Source organism: Moschus berezovskii, chromosome 1 (genome assembly GCF_049115385.1).
Source record: "Moschus berezovskii isolate FMDL1 chromosome 1, NW_MosBer_1.0, whole genome shotgun sequence".
In the NCBI taxonomy this organism is placed as follows: domain Eukaryota; kingdom Metazoa; phylum Chordata; class Mammalia; order Artiodactyla; family Moschidae; genus Moschus; species Moschus berezovskii.
This window is the reverse complement of record NC_142460.1, coordinates 26265641-26286020: the sequence shown is the minus strand read 5'-3', so window position 1 is coordinate 26286020 and position 20380 is coordinate 26265641. Positions and strand designations below refer to the sequence as shown.

General features: G+C 38.1%; 2 long non-coding RNA genes across 2 annotated transcripts; both read left to right on the top strand.

The window, feature by feature from the left end:
• Positions 1 to 616: 616 nt before the first annotated feature.
• LOC129552987 (uncharacterized) lies at positions 617 to 5023 on the top strand. Its single transcript, XR_008685381.2, has 3 exons — positions 617 to 841; positions 3229 to 3478; positions 4114 to 5023. It is a non-coding gene; the product is annotated as an uncharacterized LOC129552987 (long non-coding RNA).
• Positions 5024 to 8329: 3306 nt separating this feature from the next.
• On the top strand, positions 8330 to 20064 carry LOC129552976 (uncharacterized). Its single transcript, XR_008685380.2, has 3 exons — positions 8330 to 9221; positions 13980 to 14096; positions 17679 to 20064. It is a non-coding gene; the product is annotated as an uncharacterized LOC129552976 (long non-coding RNA).
• Positions 20065 to 20380: the final 316 nt, after the last annotated feature.

Here is a 20380-nt window from a genome sequence, read left to right as displayed (position 1 = left end):
TCAATCCTCAGAGAATATCCTAGCAATCCAGAGGTTAGGACACCATGTTTTCACTGCCCTGTGCCCAGGTTCAATCCCTGGTCTGGGAATTAAGAGCCTTCAAGCCTTGCTGCACTGACAAAATAACAACAAAAAAAATCAGTGCTCAAATAATCTCAGAGGATGCTGAGCTCCAGCACACATCAGAATAAGCAAAGGTTTACTGGTTTATCCTAGATGTCATGGCAGGGATATATTTATTCCCTACCACATTTGAAAAGTGAAGTAGGCCTGCAGACCGAACATGAATGAACATCAACCACTCAACGGACTAGGGCATGATTTCATACAATCCCTAGGGCCGAATGAGCAACCAAGAGTTGTGTGACTGGTGAAGTTTGTGCAAACAATAAATAATTGACATAAACCCAATTTAAAAATGTTTGCCTGAAAGAGGAAAAACTATTTTGTTACGTAAGTTTTTCAAGGAGCTGCCAATGTCACTCAAAGCACTTGCTTCACACTTGGAATCTGAGAGCACTGAGGTGGAAGTTTCCAGAAGTCAGTGGAAAGCATCCAGATTACTCTCCCTGCTGCCTCACTGCTGTTTCAGAAGGCAGCAAGTAAGAATGACAAAGAGCAGCTCTCCTCTCACTCTGCTCTCTTCCTCTAAAGTGGACCATATCCAAAGACGTGGTATAGTACACACACTCACGTGTCTACCTAGTCTAATTTCCCTGTTCCACGTGCCTATGAAACTGAGATTGAATTCACCAGTTCCACATTGGCAGCAAATGCACAAACCTGGAGTCAGAAGACATTCAAAGGATCCCAGCAAGAATATTGGGAAGCCATTTCTAAGGTCTCTTTTCTTCACCAATCATTGCTATTATTACATTGAGTTATTATTAATGATATTGAAACTACTTGTATTCTATTATTGCATTACAATACTATTAAAGATATTGAAACATAGTCAAATGTTGACTTGACAATGTTACAGTGTCCAAAATGTCAAAACAATTTTCAATGGAAATGTCTTAATTTGATTTTATATGTAACTTTCTCAGATATATTTCTGAGAATTTCTTGACTAATAGGAATAACTATCTAATTAATGTTGATTATTTGTGGTTTTGTTAAACTGATATATTTCATAATAAATTTTAACTAGAAAAGAAGTTAATTAAGGATTGGAAATTTTAACAAAAAGAGAAAATAATCCACTTTAACTTAAAATCATTTAATAACATAAATTCTATAGGTACATATCTTGTATATTAATAAAATATACACATTCATAACAAAACTTACTGATAATTAATATCATACTGATCTTAATATTATATTGCTGTATAATATTTAAGGATATTTTAAATATTTATATAATACTTTTTCACAAGGTAAAATTCTAGTCAAATATATTCTTTCTTTTTTTTTTTAATATATATTCCTACTTTTTCTAGAAAGATTCCAGATTGGATGTCATGTGTGGTATAAAATGAAAAGGAGAAAAGAAATGTTTAATGGGAAGAGAACTTCATAGTAATGAGTTAATGCAACATTGGCTTGTTAATTTCACTAAAGCAAACAAGCTGCAGACGTTTGGGGAAAAGGGAGAACAGAGATTGTTTATATGAATTATTTGTCTGATTTCTCCAGGTACTGAATGGACAAATGGTTAGAAAATTATCTCTGCTTCTTGAGAAATATTCTTGATGCTTATAACTTCATAGTTAAGTTCTTTTCTCTTCCTTTGCTTTTATTCAGTCAAGGAAAATTAGCTACATGCAAATCTATGTGTGAATGTGTATGCACACACTTGCTGGCTATAAAATGTTGCTGAGCTATATTTGTTCAACACTAGCATTCCAGGCAGAGAATAGAAAACTCAATCCACAGCTTAATCGAGAGTCATGTTTCTTTCTTTCTTTATTTGATAAATTAAAAACTTCTTTATCCATATAAAATATACTTTCACACTTAAGAATGAAAACAGGCAAACATGCAACACTCACATAAGCCTATTTTGCCAACAGTGGTACTAGGAAAAAATAAAAATGAAATAATATGCCAGTGGATAAAAACATTTCTGCAACCTTGCCAAGAAAAGTTTAGGAATATGTCATGTATGTACTTGAACTGTTTGTTCTTGAGCTGGCTTTAAGAATGTAAGCATGGCTAAATGTCTCAGCTTCAGGCCCTAGAGACTCTGCTCACTCTCTTTTGTAATGAAAACATGAAAAACTTTGGACAAGCCTCACATGTCTTTCCAAATATGACACATTTTATTTTTGTCTTCAGCAATTGTATCTGAGATAGAAGATAGCTTAAAAGTAGGTGGAAATTTTGAGATAATCTGGTGGAATTCTTTAAAGCTTAATAAATTAAAGTGTTTCATGTTAATTTTCATGTTTATCTTCGCCATATAACATGATTTTATATATAGAAGCCAGCAAGTATCACTAAACTTAATGATGTATTAATCAAAACAAAAATTTGTAATAAGTCAGTTGTAAAATGAATACAATAGATCTCAGACTATTAACATAATAACTATTGCAAGATTCAGAATGGTGTTACTTAGTAGAACAAGTAATGGTGACTTCCCATATGTCAGTCCCAAACTTCCGATTTATCCCTCCCCTCAACCTTTCCCCTTTGGTAACCATAAGCTTGTTTTTTAAGTCTGTTAGTCTGTTTCCTTTCATCTCTGCTTGTAATCTCTTTTTTCTCTTGACTGTTCATTTAGTATTCTGGGATCCTCATAAAGGAAGCCCATAAAAAAGAGAAGAGAGTCACTTATCAAATGAAGTGATTGATCTTAATCACCAAGGTGAAATTGAAGTGCTGCTAACCAGTTGGAACAAGGAGGACTATGTGTGGGACCCAGGGGATTGACTGGGGTGCTTCTTAGTACATTATTTCCCAAGAACCAGGTCAATGGAAATTTTAGCAACACAGTAAGGACCGGGCCATAGTGGACACAGATTATGCAAGATCATCTCACCAGGTAAAGAGTTCCCTACAGCTGAGATCCTGGCAGATGTAAAACAAAAAAACATGAACCACTTGCTAGAAAGGGAGCTAGAATTACTTAGAATCAGGCCTATGACTAGCACTGGAAATGAGGATCACAGCAATAAAATGTTATGTTAAATACTTACTTGCTTATTTTCCACCTTCCCTTCCCCCTCACTTTCCTACCTTAAAGGAACATAATGGTGGTATCTTCTGCTTTAATTTCAGGTGGGGAGATCACTGAGTTGCCATCACCATGTGCTGTGCTCAGTCATTTCACTCGTGTCCGACTCTTTGTGACCTATGGACTGTAGCCCGCCAGTCTCCTCTGTCCTTTGGATTCTCCAGGCAAGAATACTGGAGTGGGTTGCCATGCCCTCCTCCAGGGGATCTTCCCGACTCAGGAATTGAACCTATATCTCTGGCGTCTGCTGCATTGTAGGCAGTTTCTTTAGCCATCATCATAGCTAATGAAAATGTGAGTGGTCGCTGGGTTGGGTACCTAGCATTTCATCTGGACAAATGTAAGAGTGAATGCTTGATCAATCCCATTTACTAGTCCAGACCCATTCTTCATCTCTTTCTACTTACTGTGCCCTTGGAGGCTAACCTATGCAAAAGATAGATTAGGAGCTTTCTCACCTTCTGGTTACCATTCGGGTTTAGTTCATGGGAGTTACTGTCAGGTCAGAGAAAGGGGGAAGAAGAGTTAGATGAACTTATTTTCTCATTTCCTTCCACGGGTGGACTCTATCGAGCTCTATCAAAGGCCACAGCTCCTACAAGACAAGCTTTTCATTAGTTATTCTTCTGAGTTATAATAACCACTCTTTCTTCTTACCACATTAGTGTCTCTTAAGATTTGGGGTGTACACTACCATTATCCATGTTTTTCTAGTTCCAGGCATTACTCTACCTTTAATTGGTTTCCTTGAACTTTGTCCGAACTGTTGGAAGCAACCCTGTGTATTGAATTCTTTTCAATTACCATTACTTTTTGCCAATGAAATGGACGATGTGTAGTTGTCAACATTCAGAAATTGTGCTATAGCCAAATCATATTTATAAAATAATCAGTTTTCTAATACAGTACACTGAATAATCTTTTCCCAGTGTACAACTGAAATAAGAGTAAATGGATATTACAAGATAAATAAATAAGCCCATAAGAAGTCTAAAAGTGAAAAAGATGTCTACCATGAGCAGGTAAGAAATGTTAATAAAATTTTAGAACAGAATAGAGATCTAGAAGAGTAATCTAGATCAAAGAAATCACATCTTAATACAGGCATGCATGAAGGTTGCAAGTGATTGGAGCTCTTAAGGAGTGGTGAAAAAACAAAATTAAGCAGCTCTAACTCTGGAGTTATGAATTACTCCAGAAAGCAGGAGAGAGCTCTAGGTGGCCCTGACAAAATTTAAACAAAGACCTGTTTACAGACTGCTGTGTCATTCAGCTGTTAACCCCTCCTCAGTATATGTGGAAAAGATGGCTATAACCTTTTACCTTCCCAGCTGAAGATCTCACCTTCAATTTGAGCAGAAGATGCTCTTGGATGGTCCACAGAGGGAGTGTGGTGGTTGAGTGGAGAGTCAGAAAGCAGTAGCTAATTGTTTTAGATGCTCAATGAATCTGGGTGTTGGCAAGTGGGAAGAGAAGCAGTTCTAAGTAGAACAAATAAATCAACATATTTCATCCCCAAAGTAAAGTCCTTCCACCCTATTGTCATTGTCAGCGTGCCTACTGTAAAGAGCGAATTTAACATAAAGAAAGGCTTGCCTGACAATTGGGCTGGTTCACAGTCAGCCTTCTGTCCACGTGAAAGTGAAAGTCGCTCAGTCATGACTGACTCTTTGTGACCCCATGGACTATACAGTACGTGGAATTCTCCAGGCCAGAATATTGGAGTGGGTAGCTGTTCCCTTCACCAGGGGATCTTCCCAATCCAGGAATCGAGCCAGGGTCTCCTGCATTGCAGGCAGATTCTTTACCAACTGAACTATCAGGGAAACCCTCTGTCCACACAAGAAGGGCCTTTAGGGCAACAGATCTATGAATCTACAACACTGCAAAGAGATTCATCAGCTTAGAAGCTAATTTGTCAGTATTTTTGAGTGATACACTGAGATTCAGCAGTTATAAAATCAAAACAGAGAAAATCAATTATCACAGGAGAAATGGAAAAATGCAAAAGATAAGAATTAAAAAAAGAAAAAATCCATGTTAGTAACAGAGATTTGGGAGTTGTTGCCTGTCTAAAATGAGAACAAGCTGCTCTTAAAATATAAATGAATAAATAAAAATAAATGGCAAATCATTTTTGGAAATTAAAACTATGATTACTAATATTAATTGAAATGAATCAATAAGAAAACCTAATACCATGGACAATCCTGGTTTAATAGTCTGGAAGATAAATACAAGGGTGTCTTTCAGAATACAAAATGTGAAAGTGGCTCAGTTGTGTCTGACTATACAGTCCGTGGAATTCTCCAGCCCATAATACTGGAGTGAGTAGCCTTCCCAACCCAGGGATCGAACCCAGATCTCCTGCATTGCAGGCGGATTCTTTACCAGCAGAGCCATGAGGGAAACCTAAGAATACTGGAGTGCGTGGCCTTTCCCTTCTCCAGGGGATCTTCCAGACCCAGGAGTTGAACCTGAGTCTCCTGCATTGCAGGCGGATTCTTTAATAACTGAGCCATCAGGGAAGCAATGGAGAAGAAATGGAAAATATTTTTAAAATCTAATGCCATTCAGCTATTTCCAGAATGTCAAAGATCCTTGGAGGTCCAGAAAGAAAGAAGAGAGACAGTTGATAGGTACAAATAATCACAGAGATAATACAAAACATATCTCTAAGAAAAAGACTCAAATTGAAGGACTCCACAATTGCTAGAAAAATGAAGAGATACAAACTGAAAGAGGGAATTGTAAAATTTCAGAATTCCAAGTATAAAAAGAAAAATCATAAATATGTTTCCAATGGGAAAAAAATTTACTACAGAAGAAAAAGTTTCAGAATTCCTATTATAGCATAATAGACCAGAAAAAAATATTTCATAAAATATATTTACTTGAAGTGTTCTATATAGGAAACTTTTCAACTAAATACAAAAGGAATTTAAAAAGAAAACATGTTAGGCTACAAAGTAGTGTCACTTATGATTTTTTTTTAATTTGAATTTATAATCCAGAAAACCAAAATAGGAAGCAAGAAAGAAGTCATGGAGGGAGCTGAGAGAATGATCCAAACTGGAGAGCAATATAAAAGGAAATCACAAAATAATTTGAGCAGGAAGGTAATATGCAAAAATTTACTTTACCAAAAATTTATTTAGAAAGAAAATGATGACTCATTACCCAAATTGTATGAATGAGAATCACCTGCTGGTTTTAAAAATTAAAGATATATATCCCTTTTACTCAATACCAAAGTCAAATGAAAAGTCTAGGAAAAAAATAAGTTGTACAAGAATGGCATGATCCAAATATGAACATTTGTTTTAGGCAACTGATTGAGTGAAATAAATCCATTTGAATTTGAATTACAATATATTGAGCACAAATGATGAGCCCAAAGCGACACTAAAATTTTTCCTATGTGTTAAATAATATAGTTCTTTTAAGAATCTTGAAGTCAACATTACTATCATATAATAAATGTACATTTAATGAAAATAACTCTTGAAGCATTTAAATTCCTTGCTTAAGAGCTCCCAAAAAATAATGAAGAAAGAAGATTCTACCCAGAGGCAAAATGAACAAACTGTGGAATGGTAAGTTTCATGACTCTAAATCTAAATATAATTAGATATTTGTTTGTCAAGATATTAAAAGAATTCCTTATTCCAGTGGAAAGTTGGATTAGAAAATGAATATATTTTCTCATCCGTGTATTCAGCAAATATTTATCAAGCTAAAATTATGGGTTAGACAGCATGTTCAGAATTCAAAGAAAAAATGTCTCAGCTTTCAAGACTCATACAGTTTAGAAGATTATTAATCAAAGATAGAGGCATACTGGTAATCAACTGCTTTTTCTCTGAAATCCCTTCTCTGCTCATTACTGCTTCAGAGATTTTTGGACTTTTAGTCACAGTAAGCCTACATCAGCTTTCCAAACTAAAAATTTTGTAAGCAAATGAGAGAATATTGTTTAGATCTTTGAACATTAATCAACATGGTCAAGGATATTACAGTTTGTAATGCTTAATAATACTTCTATAATGCTTATAGATCTGTCTTATTTCATAAAACATTTGAGAAAAATGACATTTGAAAGAAGTAATAGGCTCTAGGACTGAAGAAATTGGGAAGGATAATAAACTGGAAAGGAAAGATGTCTTTGCAAATCACAAGCTCAATTATGATCTTTCAGAGTGAGAAGAAATTGAAAACCATCATTTGTCATGATACCCACAGACTCACTTCTCACCAAGAAGATTTCACTGTGTGATCATAGACAAAAATAGACTTTCCCAGTTTCATAGTACATTAAAGACATTTAAAAATTAATGAATTTTGTATGATTCATCCTGATTCAGTAATACTAGTCAGCGTAAAAAATGACAGATTTCATGGCAAAGTCATTGATTCCCAGAAGTGGCATGTTTGCAAACAGGAACTCTTTCCGTTAATTAATTCTTTGAATCATGGGATTTAAGGGACTCAATAAGCGTGAACAGGAAAAACGTTTAAGTCGGTAAAATATTAACCACTGTGTTAGACCAGGAACGATAATTTTAAACGATGCTTTATGCCTCATTAACCTGTTACATATTCTATCAAAACAGGCTAGTAACCAGTTGAAAACCTTGATCACATTCTGAATATTCAGATTACAAACTCTCAAGATATAATCTCTTTTGACCCAATGGGCAAAATGCAATCCTTTAAAAAGAATAAGTGTAATATAGAAGAAAGTCTTCCCTATAGCTCAAATGGTAAAGAATCTGCCGGCAATGCAGGAGACCTGGGTTCTATCACTGGGTCAGGAAGATCCTCTGGAGAAGGAAATGGCAATCCATTCCAGTGTTCTTGCCTGGAGAATCCCATGGACAGCGGAGCCTGCTGGGCTACAGTCCATGGGATCACAGAGTTGGACACGACTGAGGGACTAACACTACTACTAGAAGAAAGTCATTCCACTTAAATGGAGGATGTGTGTGTACTAGTTGCTCAGTCATATCTGACTCTTTGTGACTCTATGGACTGTAGCCTGCCAGGCTCCTCTGACCATGGAATTCTCCAGGCAAAAATACTAGAGTGGGTTGCCGTTCCCTTCTCCATGGGATCTTCCCAACTCAGGCATGGGGTCTTCCCTCACTGCAGGCAGGTTCTTTACCATCTGAGCTACCTGGGAAGCCCCCAAATGGAGGATATATAATAGTACATAATATAATACGTATAATATAATAAATTAAATATGTATAATTTTTTTTCATAAACCATTTTCTTATTTCAGTTGGAAATGACTTCTGTTTTTCTCTTTACTATGAAATTTTTCCTTTCATGATTTAATTGCCTCTTGATGAAAGTGAAAGGGGAGAGTGAAAAGGCTGGCTTAAAACTTAACATTCAAAAAACGAAGTTCCTGGCATCCAGTCCTTCATTCATGTGGCAAGTGGATCCATGTGGCATCCACTTCATGAAGTGGCATCCCCTTCATGAAGTGGCATCCCATCACTTCATGGCAAATACATGGGGAAACAATGGAAACAGTGACAGACCTTACTTTCTTGGGCTCCACAATCACTGCAGATTGTGACTGCAGCCATGAAATGCAAAAACTCTGCTCCTCGGAAGAAAAGCTGTGACAAATCTAGACAGCATATTAAAAAGCAGAGACATTACTTTACTGACAAAGATCCCTCTAGTCAAAGCTATGGTTTTCCCATTAGTCAAGTATGGATGTGGGAGCTGGACTATAAAGAAAGCTGACCACTGAAGAATTGATCCTTTTGAACTGTGATGTTGGAGAAGACTCTTGAGAGTCCCTTGGACTTCAGGGAGATCAAACCAGTCAATCCTAAAGTTAATCAGTCCTGAATATTCACTGGAAGGACTTATACTGAAGCTGAAACTCCAATACTTTGGCCACCTGATGTGAAGAACTGACTTATTGGAAAAGACCCTGATGCTGTGAAAGCTTGAAGGCAGGAGAAGAAGGGGACGACAGAGGATGAGATGGTTGGATGGCATCACTGACTCAATGAACGTGAGTTTGAGCAAGCTCTGGGAATTGGTGATGGACAGGGAAGCGTGTTGTGTTGCAGTCCATTGGGTTGCAAAGAGTCGGAAAAGACTGAGTGACTTAATTGAACTGCAATGAATATAACAAAGTGGAATAATCATAATCTTTAGAAAATTAGTGGAACAAAATAGGTATTTCCACTAATTTATAAAAAAATTTTCTATGAAACATCAGTGTGCTTGTTTAACTAAAACATTTTAAAAGATAGCTCATCTTTATAAATTCCATATATATGCGTTAGTATACTGTATTGGTGTTTTTCTTTTTGGCTTACTTCACTCTGTATAATAGGCTCCAATTTCATCCACCTCATTAGAACTGATTCCCCTGTATACGAGACAGCAAAAGAGACACAGGTGTGTAGAACAGTCTTTGGGACTCTGTGGGAGAGGGTGAGGGTGGGATGATTTGGGAGAATGGCACTGAAACATGTATATTATCATATGTGAAACGTATCATCAGCCCAGGTTCGACGCATGATACAGGATGCTCGGGGCTGGTGCACAGGGATGACCCAGAGGGAGGATATGGGGAGGAGGGAGGTGGGAGGGTGGTTCAAGAGTGGGAACACATATACACCCGGGGTGGATTCGTGTCAATGTATGGCAAAACCAACCAATATAATATTGTAATTAATTAGCTGCCAATAACAAAATTTAAAAAAAAATTTTTTAATTCATTACCCCCCCTGACGCCCCAGAAATGTACTTTCAGTCACAGCCAAAGGGTGCATATCCCCAGTTTCCAAACCTTTTGAACAATAAATTTGTCCTTTTGACTTAAGACAAAAAAATAAAATAAAAAGATAGCTAAATAAGTACCAAAAAAAAAGTTTAATATTTCTTGAACCAAACACTTCATAGGGATTACACCCATTTAAGTCTGTAAGTCAGATATTACCATTATTCTCATGCTGGTCTTCCCAGGGCCACACAGCTAAAAAGAGATGGAACCAGGGTGTCGTTCATCAGGAAGTCAGATTCCAGAAGCCTGAGCTTTTAAGCATTGTACAGTCCTGAGATAGGTTCCCATCCCACACCAAACAAAGATAAGTGTGATGTAACAAGACTGTCTGCATAGCATAATCATGTTTTGCTAACACACATACATAGACGTGGAAATGACCAAAAAACCGGGAACCAAAATTGTAATTATTGTTATAACTGGATGATGGTACCATAAGTATACCCTTTTTATTTTGTTCTTTATGCTATTCTATGCATTTCCAATTTTACACTATATTTACTCTTTGGTAAGAACAACTTACTTAACTGACTCAGATATATTGAAATCCTTATCAATATTTCTTTGTAACTTTTTTAATGATATTTTCCTGATGTGGACCATTTTTAACGTCTTCATCAAATTTGCTACAGTATTGTCTCTGTTTGTTTCCAAGCAAACCATTCAATATTACAGTAATCCAAGTCTATGCCCCAACCAGTAATGCTGAAGAAGCCGAAGTTGAACAGTTCTATAAAGACTTACAAGACCTTTTAGAACTAACACCCAAAAAAGATGTCCTTTTCATTATAGGGGACTGGAATGCCAAAGTAGGAAGTCAAGAAACACCTGGAGTAACAGGCAAATTTGGCCTTGGAGCACAGAATGAAGCAGGGCAAAGGCTAATACAGTTTTGCCAACAGATCGCACTGGTCATAGCAAACAGCCTCTTCCAACAACACAAGAGAAGACTCTACACATGGACATCAGTAGATGGTCAACACCGAAATTAGATCGATTATATTCTTTGCAGCCAAAGATAGAGAAGCTCTATACAGTCAGCAAAAATAAGACCTGGAGCTGACTGTGGCTCATATCATGAACTCCTTATTGCCAAATTCAGACTTAAATTGAAGAAAGTAGGGAAAACCACTAGACCTTTCAGATATGACCTAAATCAAATCCCTTATGATTATACAGTGGAAGTAAGAAATAGATTTAAGGGACTAGATCTGATAGATAGAGTGCTTGATGAATTCTGGACAGAGGTTTGTGACATTGTACAGGAGACAGGGACCAAGAGCATCGCCATGGAAAAGAAATGCAAAAAAGCAAAATGGCTGTCTGAGGAGGCCTTACAAATAGCTGTGAAAAGAAGAGAAGGGAAAAGCAAAGGAGGAAAGGAAAGATATAAGCATCAGAATGCAGAGTTCCAAAGAATATCAAGGAGAGATAAGAAAGACTTCCTCAGTGATCAATGCAAAGAAATAGAGGAAAGCAACAGAATAGGAAAAACAAGAAATCTCTTCAAGAAAATTAGAGATACCAAGGGAACATTTCATGCAAAGATGAGCTCGATAAAGGACAGAAATAGTATGGACCTAACAGAAGCAGAAGATATTAAGAAGAGGTGGCAAGAATACACAGAAGAACTGTACAAAAAAGATCTTCACGATGAAGATAATCACGATGGCATGATCACTCACCTGAAGCCAGACATCTTGGAATGTGAAGTCAAGTGGGCCTTAGAGAGCATCACTACGAACAAAGCTAGTGGAGGTGATGGAATTCCAGTTGAGCTATTTCAAATCCTGAAAGATGAGGCTGTGAAAGTGCTGCACTCAATATGCCAGCAAATTTGGAAAACTCAGCAGTGGCCACAGGACTGGAAAAGGTCAGTCTTCATTCCAATCCTAAAGAAAGGCAATTCCAAAGAATGCTCAGACTACCACACAATTGCACTCATCTCACACGCTAGTAAAGTCATGCTCAAAATTCTCCAAGCCAGGCTTCAGCAATATGTGAACCGTGAACTTCCAGATGTTCAAGCAGGTTTTAGAAAAGGCAGAGGCACCAGAGATCAAATTGCCAACATCTGCTGGATCATGGAGAAAGCAAGAGAGTTCCAGAAGAGCATCTATTTCTGCTTCATTATGCCAAAGCCTTTGACTGTGTGGGTCACAATAAACTGTGGAACATTCTGAAAGAGATGGGAATACCAGTCCAGCTGACCTGCCTCTTGAGAAACCTGTATGCAGGTCAGGAAGCAACAGTTAGAACTGGACATGGAACAACAGACTGGTTCCAAATAGGAAAAGGAGTACGTCAAGGTTGTATTTTGTCACCCTGCTTATGTAACTTCTATGCAGAGTACATCATGAGGAACGCTATGCTGGAAGAAGCACAAGCTGGAATCAAGATTGCCAGGAGAAATATCAATAACCTCAGATATGCAGATGACACCACCGTTATGGCAGAAAGTGAAGAGGAACTCAAAAGCCTCTTGATGAAAGTGAAAGAGGAGAGTGAAAAGTTTGGCTTGAAGCTCAACATTCAGAAAACGAAGATCATGGCATCTGGTCCCATCACTTCATGGGAAATAGATGGGAAAACAGTGGAAACCGTGTCAGAGTTTATTTTTTTGGGCTCCAAAATCACTGCAGAAGCTGATTGCAGCCATGAAATTAAAAGACGCTTACTCCTTGGCAGGAACGTTTTGACCAGCCTAGACAGCATATTAAAAAGCAGGGACATTACTTTGCCAACAAAGGTCATATAGTCAAGGCTATGGTTTTTCCCGTGGTCATGTATGGATGTGAGTTTGGACTGTGAAGAAAGCTGAGCGCTGAAGAATTGATGCTTTTGAACTGTGGTGTTGGAGAAGACTCTTGAGAGTCCCTCGGACTGCAAGAAGGTCTAATCAGTCCTAGGTGTTAATTCGAAGAACTGATGTTGAAGCTGAAACTCCAATACTTCGACCACCTCATGCTAAGAGTTGACTCTTTGGAAAAGACCCTGATGCTAGGAGGAATTCGAGTCAGGAGGAGAAGGGGATGACAGAGGGTAAGATGGCTGGATGCCATCACCGACTGGATGGATATGAGTTTGACTAGAATCCGGGAGTTGGTTGATGGACAGGGAGGCCTGGCATGCTGCGATTCATGGGGTCGCAAAGAGTCAGACATGACTAAGCGACTGAACTGAACTGAACTGAAACCTACTTATTCTATATATTTCTGTTACTTTAATTATATCCGTTCGGTTCAGTCGCTCAGTCGTGTCCGACTCTTTGTGACCCCATGGACTATAGCCTACCAGGCTTCTCCATCCATGGGATTCTCCAGGCAAGAATATTGGATTGGGTTACCATTTCCTTCTCCAGGGGATCTTTACGACCCAGGGATCGAACCCGGGTCTCCCACATTGGAGGCAGACGCTTTAACCTCTGAGCCACCAGGGATTAATATATCCATGAACAGAGTGAATATAACTGTTAAAAATACATTTTTACTGAAAACAGCTGAATAGAGAAAATATTATTCAAAACAATGAATAAATACAAAATTAGAGAAATTCATTAAAATGAATTTCTAAAAGGATTATTGTTGGTTTTAAGTGTAGATAAGACAAACGTAAAACCTTGAAGAAAAGAATTAAAATCTAGAAGGAGTCTACATTTAAATTACATGGCAATATTCCTAAATTCTTTTTCTACTTTGAAAAGATGTAAAGCACTAATTTTGGATTATATCACAAAAATTATTAATACCACATGGTGTAAATAAGTATTAAATTGCAATGCACAAGGGCATGGAATTATTTTGATGAAATATCAGCTCAACTGAAAGAACAAAATTTAAGATTACCAAATATGACTGGTTCATTTATGCAAAATTAATTATATTAATTTATAACTTTCATAAATGTGACTTTATGTTTTGTGCTCAGTTGCTCAGGCATGTCTAACTCTTTGCAACCCTCTGAACTGTATCCCACCAGGCTCCTCTGTCCACAGGATTCTCCAGGCAAGAATACTGGAGGTCACCATTTCCTTCTCCAGGGATCTTCCCATCTCAGGGATCAAACCCACATCACCTGTGTCTGCTGCATTGAAAGGTGAATTCTTTACCACTGAGCCACCTGGAATGCCCACAATTTCATGTTTTATTCACTTCCAAAATGTTAGGAGTTAGTTTTACAGCTTGATAAATAATAATAAAAATAATTTCCAACGCAGTTATCATTATAGAAATAACTTTAAGAAATCATAGAATTTCATAACATCTGAAAATATAAAAAATATAATACATGGAGTCCTTGTGAAGCCACTCATAAAAGAAGCTTTCTCAAGGTAGCACGTTGCATTAAATTTAAATAAATAGTCTATTCAAATTTAAAAGAGATATCCAGTCCACACAAGTTCAATATATTACAGATAATTTTTAAAAAGTAGCTTTAATTCAATATGACTTTATGGACTTCCTGGGTAACTCAGTAGATAAAGAATCCTTCTGCAGTGAAGGAGACATTCCTGGGTTCTATGCTTGGGTTAGGAAGATCCCCTGGAAGAGACCATGGCAATCCACTCCAATATTCTTGCCAGGAAAATCCCATGGACAGAGGAGTCTGTCGGGCTACTGTCATTGGTGGGGTTACAGTGCATTGGACACGACTGAAGTGGTGACTCAGAGAACACAATGGCACCCCACTTCAGTAATCTTGCCTGGAAAATCCCATGGATGGAGGAGCCTGGCAGGCTGCAGTCCATGGGGTCGCTAAGAGTCGGACACGACTGAGCGACTTCACATTCACTTTTCACTTTCATGCATTGGAGAAGGAAATGGCAGCCCACTCCAGTGTTCTTCCCTTGAGAATCCCGGAGATGGGGGAGCCTGGTGGGCTGCCGTCTATGAGGTCGGACAGAGTCAGACACGACTGAAGTGACTTAGCAGCGGAAGCAGCAGAAGTCGTGACTGAGCAAACACATGCACGCACTCGCAGGCGCGCACACACACCATGATTTTATTCACTGTAAAAGCATTTTAAAAAATTAAGTGACATCCATATTGAAATGGCTTTCCTCCACGAATACCATTTCTAACACCTAAAGTACTCAATAGGAATTGGCATATACTCTGACTGGTTGTCATATCAAATTCTAAATTTGTCAATTCAGAAATAATCTCTAGGTTTCCAATCATATTGTGTTTAAGAGTGCTTTTAAACTGAAATGATTATCATACATCTTCAGTTCAGTTCAGTTCAGTCGCTCAGTCGTGTCCGACTCTGCGACCCCATGAACCACAGCACACCAGGCCTCCCTGTCCATCACCAACTCCCGGAGTTCACTCAGACTCATGTCCTTCGAGTCGGTGATGCCATCCAGCCATCTCATTCTTTGCCGTCCCCATCTCCTCCTACTCCCCAATCCCTCCTAGCATCAGACTCTTTTCCAGTGAGTCAACTCGTCGCATGAGGTGGCCAAAGTATTGCAGTTTCAGCTTTAGCACCAGTCCTTCCAATGAACACCCAGGATTGATCTCCCTTAGAATGGACTGGTTGGATCTCCTTGCAGTCCAAGGGACTCTCAAGAGTCTTCTCCAGCACCACAGTTCAAAAGCATCAATTCTTCGGTGATCAGCTTTCTTCACAGTCCAACTTTCACATCCATACATGACCACAGGAAAAACCATAGCCTTGACTAGACGGACCTTGGTTGGCAAAGTAATGTCTCTGCTTTTTAATATGCTATCTATGTTGGTCATAACTTTCCTTCCAAGGAGTAAGCGTCTTTTAATTTCATGGCTGCAATCAGCTGCAAAAGTTATTCTGTATGTGTTTGCTCAGTCACTCAGTTGTGTCCAACTCTTTGCAGTCCCCTGGACTGTAGCCCACCAGACTCCTCCATCTGTGAGATTTTCCAGGCAAGAATACTGGAGTGGGTTGACGTTCCCTTCTCTAGGAGATTTTCCTGACTCAGGGATTGAACCTGCATTTCCTGCATTGGTAGGTGAATTCTTTATCACAGAGACACCTGGGAAGCACCATTCTGCATGTGACTCAGTCTATATTCTTCTTTAAACAGTACATTGCTTAGTGAAAATTACTGCAATGATAAATATAACATTTTTGTTATAATATATAACGTGCTTCTGCTGCTGCTAAGTCGCCTCAGTTGTGTCTGACTCTGTGTGACCCCATAGACGGCAGCCCACCAGGCTCCCCCATCCCTGGGATTCTCCAGGCAAGAACACTGGAATGGGTTGCCATTTCCTTCTCCAATGCATGAAAGTGAAAAGTGAAAGTAAAGTTGCTCAGTCGTGTCCAACTCTGTGCAACCCCATAGACAGCTGCCCACTAGGCTCCTCCGTCCATGGGATTTTCCTGGCAAGAGTACTGGAGTGCGGTGCCATTTCCTTCTCCAATATATAACATAAATGAACAATATAACATAGAACAAAACAAACAAACAAAAAAAGTAATGTATCTATTTTCCCCACATTCCCTCAAAAACAGCTAAATTCAGTGGGGGAGAATATCATAGGTAGGTTAATAACATACAAGAACTCCTGTTAAGAGTAGGGAAATAGACATAAATACCTGCCACTATTCAATTTCAAATGGATACTGAAGATTAGCATGAGAAGAAAATCCATGAGAAATTTTTTTTTTAAAAAAATACATAGTCCACAAATAGTTAAGGAAGGAATGATCAGAACAAAAGAGCATGTCTGTACAAATACACGAGGGAAGTGCTAAGTAAGAAAGATCTGTGGTGCATATGGTAGCCTGCTTTCACACTATAAATCTCCAAGGCCTTCATATACAGTGTGTGTGCTCTGAGATGCCAAAGAGTGCATTAAGATATCTTGGCTCTAATTGGGGCCTCTGTAAATGTCAGCACATTTATCATGTTGCTCTGGCGCCACACTACTTAAAACCACAGCAAAGGATTTATCTCCTTTGGGTTTGTGTTTGGATCCAAAGCTTCCCCCAAAATGTTTTCCCAAGTTTCTAGCTGTTCTAGATTTTAATTTAGTCTTAATCAACATAGGTGGCATTTTGGCCCCTCTCACAAAAATTAATTTAGATACAAAATTAATGAATGATTTATGAAATGTGAAGTCAGGTTATTAATGATCCTATCATTAAACAGTTATTTGGGTCAAAGGACAATGAATAGGATGAAATTTGCCCAGAATAAAGCATTAAAAATGAGCTACTTTCTAAAGAAAATTCAATATTTGATTAGAAGCAGGACAAAATAAACCATGAAGATATGGTGATCAGGGCCAAATGGGGGAAGTAAATACATGGTTATTTGCCAATTTTATCGGAAAGTCACTAAACAAAGCATGTGATGAGGGATCTACACAAAATACATTCTACACAACTTATGCTGATTTCAGTAGGTTATTACTGGGATTATAAGATAACTCTTCATGGTGGGAAAGTCTGTTTGCTTTGGGTATTTAAATTACTGCTGAGGTCATTAAAATAAAAATTAACATGAATCATCATTATAGATTAACTCTTTTAATACATGCAAGTTTTCATCTACTTATTGTGTTCCAGACTCCTCTAAAAGGCCAATTTATAAAGAATGTGTATTATTCCTTCTGAATGCAAAATTAAACATGAATAATAAAAGGAAAATCTCTCTTGATTATCCATGATTGCTTTTTGTTCTTCTCACAGGAATGCTGCTGCTAAGTCACGTCAGTCATGTCCGACTGTGCGAACCCATAGACGGCGGCCCACCAGGCACCTCGGTCCCTGGGATTCTCCAGGCAAGAACACTGGAGTGGGTTGCCATTTCCTTCTCCAATGCATGAAAGTGAAAAGTGAAGTCGCTCAGTTGTGTCCAACTTTTCGCACTCACAGAAATACTTAGAAGTAAATATTAAGGGACTTATCAATTCCCTTGACAGTTTTTGAGTAAATTTCCAAACAAATTGAAATCTTTTTCAGGACTTATTCTTTATTTGATAAAGCAAATACTACAAATTATTAAAGGGAAGCAAATAATTTTCAAAATTTTACTTTATTTGTGAGGCAATTCATTCATGTCAGATCAAAATCTTCTAAGATAGGATGTAAGGGAGAAAGGAATAATATGATACACTTTATAAAAGTTATGCTGTTGCTGCTAAGTCGCTTCAGTCGTGTCCGACTCTGTGCGACCCCATAGAGGGCAGCCCACCAGGCTCCCCCTTCCCTGGGATTCTCCAGGCAAGAACACTGGAGTGGGTTGCCATTTCCTTCTCCAATGCGTGAAAGTGAAAAGTGAAAGTGAAGTCGCTCAGTCGTGTCCAACTCTTAGCGAACCCATGGACTGCAGCCTACCAGGCTCCTCCGTCTATGGGATTTTCCAGGCAAGAGTACTGGAGTGGGTTGCCATCGCCTTCTCCATTATAAAAGTTCTAGAAATTCAAGAAATTCAGAAACAATATTCCATCCTACGTTTTCAGGCAGATGGGCAGTTGTATCATACAGAGGCTTATACAAATCAAATTCAGTAATGAAACAGGAAACAGGGCAATGTGTTTATTTATAAACTGACATGTACTGAAGACCATCACGTTGTTGGTTTATGTGGGCCGTGCATGCATCTTAGTTCTATTTTTTTTTCCATGGGAAACAACACAAGCTGTTTTCTACAGCTTGACAAACCTGTTGAATAAAATAACTTTTTATAATTAAACATCATTGCATGCACACCTTCACTGGGGCAAATTGATCTCTGTAGAGTTTCTCCATGGAGAACCCAGCTTTTTTTCAATTCATCTGCCATAGTACTGGCCTGATCATACTACAAGCCCTCTCAAGTGTGGTATTTTATTCCTCTTTCCAAGGAATAATCTGATGATAATTAATGAGAACAGCCTCTTCCATTGTGTGTTTCAGTCCTGGTTTGTCACACAAAACACAGGGCACCTCATTCACTTTAGATTTCATATAAATGATGAGCAGTTTTTCAGGATAAGTATGTCTCCGGCAATACTTGGGACACTATGCAATACTTGAGATATACTTACACTAAAAAAGTATTCTTTGCTCATCTGAAATTCAGATTTAACTGGGCACCCCCCTATTTTTATTGGCTATAACTGACAACTCTATTCAAGTTACTACTTAGGTCATGTTCCTAGACTTCATTGACATTTACAAAAATCATGAAACACTTACTGGCTTTGTATATGATGAAGCAAGCCTGACAGGTGGGGTTCCACTCTTCTCACTCACAGTAACATGCTTTAAATACATTATTTCATTTTTACAGTATCAATGTTAAGCTGATGTGTTGTGTTGTTTTTTTTTTTTTTAAGAAAATAGAATGGGTTTTCCTTAATGGTGTCTTTTGCTGTCAAATCATCTCATTGTGAATAAGAAATGGCAAATGCATGATATCTTAAATTTCTTAAGGAGACATAAACCATAATTTAATTGTTTGATAAAGCTGAAAGAAAGAGGTGGGAACGCCATGTGTGAGGAAGAAGTGAGATGAGGGTGAGGGGTGGAACTCAAATAAACTTGTGAGACGAATAATTAAATATACTCAATACAGAGTGATATTTTTTCAAACTTTGGAACATTCTTGAGCATAGCTAATGAAGACAGAATTCAGTGATGAGCAGTTTTTCTGACCCACTGAACGAGTTATTCTTGAATGTTAACAGCTAGAAAATGATTATTCATGGGCTATCAGCAGAGTTGTACCCCCACATAAGAGTAATTAACAGAGTCCTATTTTACCTCCCAAACTGCAAGCATTTCTAATGCATCTCGGAGTTTTAAAGCAAAGTTAACCTCCCTTGTTATGTACTGTGTGTCATTATTTTTTGATTCATTTTTTACCTTTGCTAGCACATACTGTTCTAAATCTATCACCTCCTGTGATGACCTAGAGGACTGGAATGGTGGGGGTTGTGGCATAAGAGGAAGGCTCAAGAAGATGGGATATAGGTATACTTATAACTGATTCACACTGTTGTCCAGCAGAAACCAACACAACACTAAAACAATGATCCTCTAATTAAAAGTTTTAAAATAAAATGTAAACAAAACAATCCATTGCCCCTACTCCTTAAATACAATGCAAATGTTGAAAATAATATTCTGTGCTTACTATGCATATTCATGCTGTATGATGAGTCGCGACTACGATTTTGATTTGCCCATTATGGTCTGTGCTTTGCATTTTTCCAGAAGGATAGTGGGAAAAAAGAAAAAGCTTTAAGCCATCCCTTTAGCCTCTCTTGTCTGTTTCCTTCTTATTATGAACATGGCACAACATAATCGTTTTCTGGAATGTTTTCATTTAGCAGAGTATTGTACTGTGGACATCCTGACATATTCCAGGGCGTATTTTGTGTCTCTCTTGCCTCCTCCCTTCGGCA